The following is an 8,873-nucleotide window of genomic DNA, read 5'->3' as shown; positions in this document are numbered from 1 at the left end:
AAAGAGATCCCATTCAGGTAGAAGTTCCTGTCAGCCTGGATCAGAAAGCAAGAGCACGGACTTAAGCAAACTGTAAGTTTGTGAGGAAGGAAATACTTCTTCCTGTGTCTCCTGGCAAGGGCCTTGCACAGTGTGGGACACTTAAAATGATGATAAGGGTAGTGACATGTGACTTGCAGAATCAGAACGGGCCTTCTAAACCACTTGAATTGTGGGTGAAGTTTTTGCACAGATCTGTGACGGGTATGACCCTGGCTTCAAAAAAGACCTCTCTTGTCACCATGCCATTGTATCACAGCATATTTGCCAATATTTGCTTCTGAGCCTTCTGGTATTTGAGCATTGCTTGAAGATGCAATAGCACTACAATATAAAAAGCTGCCTGTTCAAAGAATATTCCACTATGAAACAGATCTTGGTTTTAAGTCTTTAACATGAAGTTAAACAGAATCTTTAAAAACAGAGTTAACATTGGTTTCGATGGAGATAAAGCAAATCTTACAGGTGCTAAAACTAAGACATGCCAAAAAAAGAAAATAACTGCCTGTCTGGGGGGGAAGGAACCAGGAAAAGAAAGAATAAGTATATCTGCATCTAAAGATCTTCCCCTGGAGTTTTTCTTAAGAGGAAGTCCATCCTGCCAGCACTGGAAGCTGAAACTAAGCTTTTGTGTGATTCCTAGCACCTGTAGCTGTATAATCAGCGCTGTTTGTTTGGTGGGGTTTTGTTTCTTTATTAGCAGAAAGTCCTTGTCATCTGAAAAGCAGATATGGGGACTTGCCTCCCAAACAGCTAATTGCAATGATTAAAAGTTTATTGAATTATCTGTTTTCAGGTAGGACAGTGATGGAGCATCTCTGACTTGAGCTGTATGTGAGAAGCAAGGGTTTCTTGGGGTGATATCTCGTATTGGACCAACTATGTACTTGGGATAAAGTTAGACTAGCTTTCAAATGTAAGACATTCTTCCTCAGATCTCTTGTCTAACTTTATCCCAACAGCATAGTTGATCCAATACAAAATATCTCCCTAAGAAGCCCTTGCCTCTCTCATAATTTGTGGACTATCACTACTGTAATGTGAGCTGAATGGGAATTTCCAGGACTTCTTGTCTTCTCTCAGTCTGCCATCTGGGAAGCAAGCATGGGAAAAACCTACATAGTGTGCAAGGGAAATCTTTTAAAACCAGAACATGATTGTTACTGGTTCTACAGTAAGCCATTGTAGGGAGTAATTTGTTCAGTTAGTGTAAAACTTAATACTGCTAGGGAAGTATGTTCCAATGAATCAGATATATTGTGTCTTTAGCATTTAAAGAGGAAAATTATGCTTATTATATAAGAGAAGGTTTTGTTCACTTAATGCACATGCCACTTTTCCTTAAGCGTTTGTTAGTAAAAATGTTAATAGGGTTCAGTGGCCTGCATGCCTGTGTTTTGTCCTGACACCTGGAAAGCATTTTGATTACCTGAGGTTTCCTTATCTATTGTGAATAGAATACGTAATCGGAGCAGGCAGTGGGATAACAAAGAGAAGGTAAAGGTAATATAATGAGCCCACTGTGGCTCTCACTTAATGTTCCCATCCCACAAATATTTATGCACAAGTAGTATGAGGCTCTACCTAGTATAGTGCCAGGCACCACATGTACATGTAGTGAGAGATATTCTCTGCCTCCAAGAACTTAATCTAAGGGTCTAAAGACAGTGAAAAAATTCCCATTGAGTTCGAAGGGTTATAGATCAAGCTTTAAATAGACCAGCACAGAAGCAATGTGGGAAGAGAAATACAGTTACAGAGAGGTGGAGAGACTAAAGTCACCTAGAAATTTAGTGACAAAAGCAAAAACAAAATCAAGGTTTCATGCAAACCAATCCAGAGGCCGAAACATGGGGCTGTGCTGTGTCTTCCGTGATGGATCGTTTGATTTAACCTTGGACCAATCTAGGATCAGATTCTGCAAACTCTTCCTCCCCTGAGTCACAGTTAATCCTGTGGAGGTGCCAAGTCTGCCTGTGGGCAAGAAACACAGCTCATCTCTGTACAGATCCTAGAAAATGAAGGTTGGAAGGGATATCCAGAGGTCACGTCTAGTTCAACCCCCTGCTCAAAGCAGGACCAGCCCCAACTAGGTTCTTCAAGCCAGGGTTTTGATGAGCCAGGCCTTAAAAACCTCCAAGGGTGGAGATGGTGTGGATCTAGATTTGTCAACATACTTTGATTTAAGTTCTATACAATATTTTGAATAAATTGCAACATTTTAAAGAGGCTTATCCTAATCCATGCATGGGAACATACAGTATAGTCTTGTATATATGCATGTATGTGCCTGTGTCCATATCCTATGTCCCATATCATTCCAATTAGGAAAGCCCGTTAGAGAAAATCTAGCCTCCTGTCCCCCTCATCTTTGATGGCATGAATACCCAGTGCCCTCATGAACAAAGTAAACTGTACAGAGAGCCAGGTGACAATGTACATGTTTGGAGAAGCTTCAGCCTGGAGATGATAGCCAAAGAACACAAACAGCTGTGGGCTGAGTAAATGGGTGAATAAATATTAAATAGCAAAGGCAGTACTATGGGATGCTAGAAAGTCCACTTGTCAGTACAAACCATTTCAGCATGCGTGATTTGAGCTTTGCCTTTCTTAAAATTCTTAAGGTAGCATCTCAATATTGTATCCATCTGGAAAACCCCAAGCTGATACCGAATAGCAGGTGTTGGTGTTGGGGAAGGGTGTCCAGTGCACAGCATATCCCACATACCTATACAATGCACCCTGGTCCTGCTGTGAGCTGTGATCAGCACTTATCAGGCTCATTGTAATCATCTCACTGCTGTTATCTTGTGTTCCCAGTTTGCTTGCTAAACTCCCAGTGTTGTCGCTTGTCATATACATACATTGTCATCTCTTTGCTTTTCATTCCATTTGTGGAGGGGGCCTGGCATAATAAGCCTATGATTGAGGTCTTTGTCTGCTTTCATCATAAAAGAGGAAGATACCGTTGCATGATTGGGGGTTATTCTTTTTAAGTTAGCTTTCTTTTCTCAAACCAGACGATATGCTTTTAAAGTTTGGCAACCAAAAAAGGCAGCCTACATTTTAAAAAAATCCTCATTGATTGTAGCTGTATTTATTAATGAATGTATTTATTTCGAAAGGAAATGCATGCCTTGACGTGAGATCTTAGTGACATGTGTTTAAGGGAGGTTTGGTGTTGGTGTTTGGTTGCCAGGCTGGTTTGTTGACTACTTTCAGCTCAAAAAGGTGAGTGTTTACTTTGTGCTCAGTGAAAAGGGAAGTAGCAACTTGAGCTGTAATTGTGTGGCAATAGCTCCAGTAAACAGGCTTTGTAGGAAGATGCTATGTTGTCAGGGTTGTTCCTTGGCTATAGCTGTCTCCATGGTTCTCATTTTCATTCTTCCTTTTTATGTTTGCTCTTTCAACAATGAACAATCAATTCAGGTAGCAAATTGTTTGGGCCTGTTTTTCTAAGAGAATTCAGCAGCCTAGATACAGGTGAAGACCCTGACTCAAATCCCATTCAAGTCAATGGAATCTGATACAGAGACTGTAACATTTTGTTCTGTTTGTGTGCGGTGCCTAATCCAAAGGACCCCGAGCCCTGTTTGGGACTGATGGGTGCTACCAAATTACAAATAATAAAAGAAATAATGAAGTATACCAGAGCTAGCTGACTGGCAGCTTACTACGTGGCCCCTGGGCTCCTACCTGGCCTGCACTGCCCTCATTGCGGTGGCCAGGATCTCTGGGGCAGAGTTGTATGGAAGGAGGGGGCTTGGGGACTCTGCTGCCCATGAAGTAGGGGAGTTGCACTGTCCACACAGTGGCAGGGAACCTGGGAGGTCCCGTGGCATGCAACCCCCGGCCAGGCCACTGAGATGTTACAGCCCTGAAATACATGATTACTAATTAGATAAAGAGAGAGGTGAGGTGGAGTAATATGATCCTAGCACTGGAAATTAAGTTCTAATCCTACTTCTGACATCAACTCTTGCCAAGGCATTGTTGAAGTCCTGTGGCCTCATTCTAAAATAGGGGCAGTCGTACTTAATTGCTTGACTCGCAGGGGCCCTGTGAAAATCATATTATTCTTATGGAGTCAGCATGGACAGTGGATGGTACACTGGGCCGGGAAGCAGGAGACCTCACTTCTATGCTGCCTCTGGTTTGCTTTGTAACCATAAGCAGTTCACCTTTCACTTCTGCTTCTTCCCCAACCCTTTGTCTGCCTTGCCTATTTAGATTGTACGCCCTTCTGCTCAGGGACTGTTTCTTAGTATGTTTGTACAGTGCCTTGTACAATGGATTACCAGTCTCCCTTGCTTCTTCAAGTTTTCACTGTACTACGAATAACTACTAAAACTAATTGTAGAGCAGTCTGGTGATAAAAAGATCTCAAATTAAGTATCCTTTTGTTTTAAAACTGTATATTTTTGTCCCCTCTGTAACTGTTTTCCTTGGGTTAAAAATCTTCTTTTTAGAAAACCCGAAAGATACCACATAATTGTTTTAATTAAAAATCAGTGCATGTTAAGTTAATAGACTTCTGTTTGCATAGAGCATTTGTCTGTCTGAATATAACTCCTTACAAATCTTCATTCATTTATCCTATCATGGCCAGAATTTCCTGACTCGAGGAGCTTACAGCTGTATTCAGGGAGAAGGAAAAATTGCTGCTTCTTTCCTGTTCCTGTTTGCATCCAGAAACTGCACTCGAAATGTACGGCATCCTGTTTTACTTCTGGCTTTTTATTGTTAAACAGACTTCCATTGTTTGACTTCTGGATTGCGAATTATCTTCCGTCGAAGAAAATCTGCCCGCTATTATGGAAAAAGTGGAATGGTATTGAGACTGCATCAGTATTCATCATTGTAAAAAACAGTAAAGGGTGAGTACTGTATGCTATCGGAGTCGTTGAAACTATGGGGCGGCCATATAATGGGTAGAATGTAAGCCCTTGGGAGTCCTTGACAATTGCTAATGCAGCTCTGATTTAATATACACTCTAAACCATGCATTAGTACGCATTCATTTCAAAAGGTTGTGATTTCTAAAAGGAACCCTGTGGACTTGTGTGTCACAGGTCCTACAATGTTAAGATTTGCTATTAATGGTGTAGCCTTGCTTATGACCTCAGCAGAGCTAATACTGCCCATGTTCTGGGGAACACTGGCCTTTGTGTCATGCAGTTCTGTTCCAAGCAGGGCTGCGTGACACCAGGGTGAGAACACCAGCCAGCTGAAGCTCTCTTTATGCTAGCACGCCCATCCTTTCACACCCTCCCCACCCCCTTCAGCGTATTAGCATCTGTGGGAAAAGAGCCAAAAAGTGCATCTCCCTGAGAGATGCAACCTCTCCTTCACAGGGAGTGATCTGATCAAATGAAATATGTTCAAAGACTGAAGCATGCTGGATCCAGAGAAGGACAAGGGCAGAGGAGAAATCAGGGCAGAGATGCAAAGGGTCTGAGAAGGTGTTCAGTATCTCACGGACCAAAGTCTGAAGTTCAGATGACTCTTGCGAACACTGATTAGGTTGCACTGACATGCAGAGCGCTCAAATTCAGGTTGGCGGTACACCTCGTACACACAGACACTTGGGTTTTTGTCTGTTTACCCACTTTGCCAGGACCTGCAGCAGTGACACTCCCACTGTTCTGCTTCCTTCTACTCCCTATTGAACTCATGACCCAAATTGCATGTTTAATGCCTTCCCACTTCTCCAGTCATTGAACTATTTGAGGCTGGCATCATTTAAAAAAAACAACAACCCCCCCCTTCCCCCCAAAAGGCCAACTCTCAAAGAAACCCAGAATTCACACACCACAGATCCAGAACAGCAAGGAAACAAACTGTAAAAGTTACTGTATTTAAACCAGGGAGATGAGTTTTATTGTTAGTAGTTGTCATAGCAACCTGATGTGCTGCAAAGTAATACATGCTGGGTGCACATTGTTACTGACTCTGACAAGTTCAAGGCTGGTGCCTTGCTGCTAAATCTTGTTGCCAAGGCAATGCAACATAAGGCTAGAGTCTAGAGAAATGAATACGGCAGACAACTCATGCCAGCAGGATCTATCTGATTGAAAGGGAAGTCTTAAAAGAAACGGTAACTTAAAGAGAAGAGCTGAACAGGGAGAAGGGGGACACAGAGATGGGGAAGAGACTCCAAAGGAAAAATGGTGGGTTAATGCCAAGAAACAGGTAAAGAGAAACATTTGGTTTAAAAGAACTATTGCTGTTAAGAATGTTGTAGCTGGTGGTACTCTTAAAAATTGCACAGCACCGTTATTGTCAAGATGCCAAACTCATGAAATCATCACTCAGATTGACACTTGCTTTCGTTGGGCAAAACTCCTGTGACTTGAGTGTGTTTGTATCGAAAATGTGCTTGTCCCAAGGCATGTTTTACCAGGAAAAAAAATTGTATTCTTAATCTGAAGTTGTCCTACACATTGGCAGCAGTAAATCCTCTAGAATAGCTTTGTTAACTTTCAGTTTTGAGTTCTTTTTTCAGCCTTTTTGCCATGCTAAATGGCAAAATATTAGATAGAAAATATGACTAATTGGACATTGAAGAAGAAGACTGATTGGAAATTGGTCAGGTTCTGATTATAATTCATTGTGATGTATTGCTAATGCTCTTGGCACTGTACAGAGCAGGAGAAAAGATTGGTACCTGCCTTAAGGACTTTACAGTCAGCATAGCTAAACACTCAAAAATAGCCCTGAAACATGACACACATCACTAATTTGAGATCTGAATATATGTATAAAACCTGATGCTAAGATACCACAATATAGCTGCTCCGGAAATATCTTAGTGATTTCAACTGATGGTGTTGGCTTATTTAGTAATTTGTGATGCATGGCATGTTACTATTTGTATGAGAGGCATCGCTTCTGCTTTTTCTTACATCCCATGTATGTGGCATTCTCTTGGAACGTCCATGGTAAAAAGTGTCGTGACGCAGTGTTCTTGTTTGAGGCATTTTCAGCTGAGCTCTGACCCCAGATTCACAATCGATCTCTCAGTGACATAATAATGGGATGTTGTGTGCCTCAAGACAATATTTGGCTCTTTGCCATTATTCATTTTCCCGAAATTTGCTGTGCATTATGGGGAAGTTCTTGGGTTTTCAAGTATTTTATGAGGTCGTTTGTTTTTTTTTAATAAGGGAAGAAATATGCATCTTTCTGTCAATTTATGAACTTTGCTAAGTAAGACCCAGCCATTGCTCTTCATGTAAAAACAACTTTTTAAAAAATTTTATTCCTAATTACTCACTGAAATCTTATCTCAGGCTGACCTGTGGTCTCAGAAGTATTTGATGGTGGTCTACCGAAAGCTGAATGGCCATGTTACCAGCTCTCTTCTTTTACAACTGCTCTATTGCATTTAAAGTGACGTGCTTTCCTTCCCACTACAACTTTTCCTGTAAATGATTGCTGTAGCTTTCACAGGGGAGGTATATGATTGTAAATAGATGGGAAGATGATCCAGACAATTATGAATGGAAGGAGAGGGGTCCAGGAAAATGCTTTTATTAGGATATGATCTTCACTATGGAAAAGACTGTGACAACCCTTATCATAATTATTAAGATTGTCTCTGATTCTTAAATTAGAAAGCATACCATATTTTAGTCATTGTTGAATTGCTGTATTGGTGGCATCACAAATAGTGTTCCCCCTTTTATCCACGAGACAGCCTCAAGACAGCAGCAAAGAGATTTACTTTCACAAAAGTCCTCAGGCAGTAAGCAAAACCATATGGCAGGACAGTTATTTTCAACATGATACCATTACCATATATCGAAACTTAAACTTCAAATACATTTTAAATGAACAGATTTTGATTTTTCAAAATAGTACTAGTTTTAGAGGTGACTGGAATGGGCATTGTATAAATACACAGGGTGGGATATTCAGAGATGCTGGCCTAAACCTCTTATACCCAGGTGAATGGTAGGAGGCTCCCTGCTTTCAACAGTAACAAAGGAAAGTCAAAACTGAATGCCTTTGACAGTTTCCAGTCCCTGGACCTTTGCACTGTAGTGTAAATTAGGTATTTTGAAATATTCACGTTGACCGAGTATGGTTAAAGTACAGTTGTGCTGCCTATAGTAGAATGCTAATGTGTTTGCTAATATTCTAAAAATTCACCTTTTATCAGAATATTGGCAGTCTATAAACAGACAGTAATGTAGACAGCAGATGAGAAATTAAGACAATGTTTTTAAATATCCAGTATTTTTCTGGGTTTTTAATTGTGATGATCTTTCTTCTCATATTTAAAAAAATTCAGTCGATGATGATGACAAAAGGACTCCTAGAATGGCAACACAATACTTGGCTACAGAAATTTTGGTCTAATTAGTCATTTATTAAAGTCCGTAAAATGGTGCTACAGGTTTTGTTATTCCTTTTTAAAATATCTTTTCTCCTACAGAATGGAAACATTTTGAAAAATTAATTTATGCACAAATGCACCAAAACCTGGCCACTTGTGATGATCATCATATATCTGAAAGTTTAAACAAGTCAGACACACAAATGTGTATCTACACAGGAGATGATTCGCACTTTAATTCTTCCAGATGGTCCCCTTTGCCAGTCTTTGCATATGGCTTCTGTGGAACGTAGCAAATGACTGTAAGGGAATTATTAGGACTTGGCAAGATTTATTAACATTTCAGCTCAAAGCTGATGTCTCTGTCTCTAACGGATCATTGTTATTTCCTCTGATAGAGCATGGCATAGTTTCTAGGGTCGGAAGGGACCTGAGCAGATCATCTAGTCCGACCCCCTGCCATGGCAGGAAAGAGTACTGGGGTCAAATGACC

At 40.7% G+C, this 8,873-nt stretch overlaps 1 protein-coding gene across 2 annotated transcripts in view; it reads left to right on the top strand.

The window, feature by feature from the left end:
* Positions 1-6,086: 6,086 nt before the first annotated feature.
* ADD3 (adducin 3) overlaps positions 6,087-8,873 on the top strand; it is a 168,035-nt gene continuing 165,248 nt past the window's right edge. The window contains exon 1 of one of the 2 annotated variants that reach the window (XM_019555788.1): positions 6,087-6,209. The gene's annotated coding sequence lies outside the window, so the exon portion shown is untranslated. Of the gene's footprint in view, positions 6,232-8,873 lie in introns of both variants that reach the window. The other variant, XM_019555787.1, reaches the window with a different exon arrangement.

The sequence above is a fragment of the Crocodylus porosus genome, unplaced genomic scaffold (assembly GCF_001723895.1).
Source record: "Crocodylus porosus isolate Cpor-Errol unplaced genomic scaffold, CroPor_comp1, whole genome shotgun sequence".
NCBI lineage: Eukaryota > Metazoa > Chordata > Crocodylia > Crocodylidae > Crocodylus > Crocodylus porosus.
The sequence above is the reverse complement of the archived record's forward strand: the minus strand, read 5'-3'. Positions and strand labels throughout refer to the sequence as shown.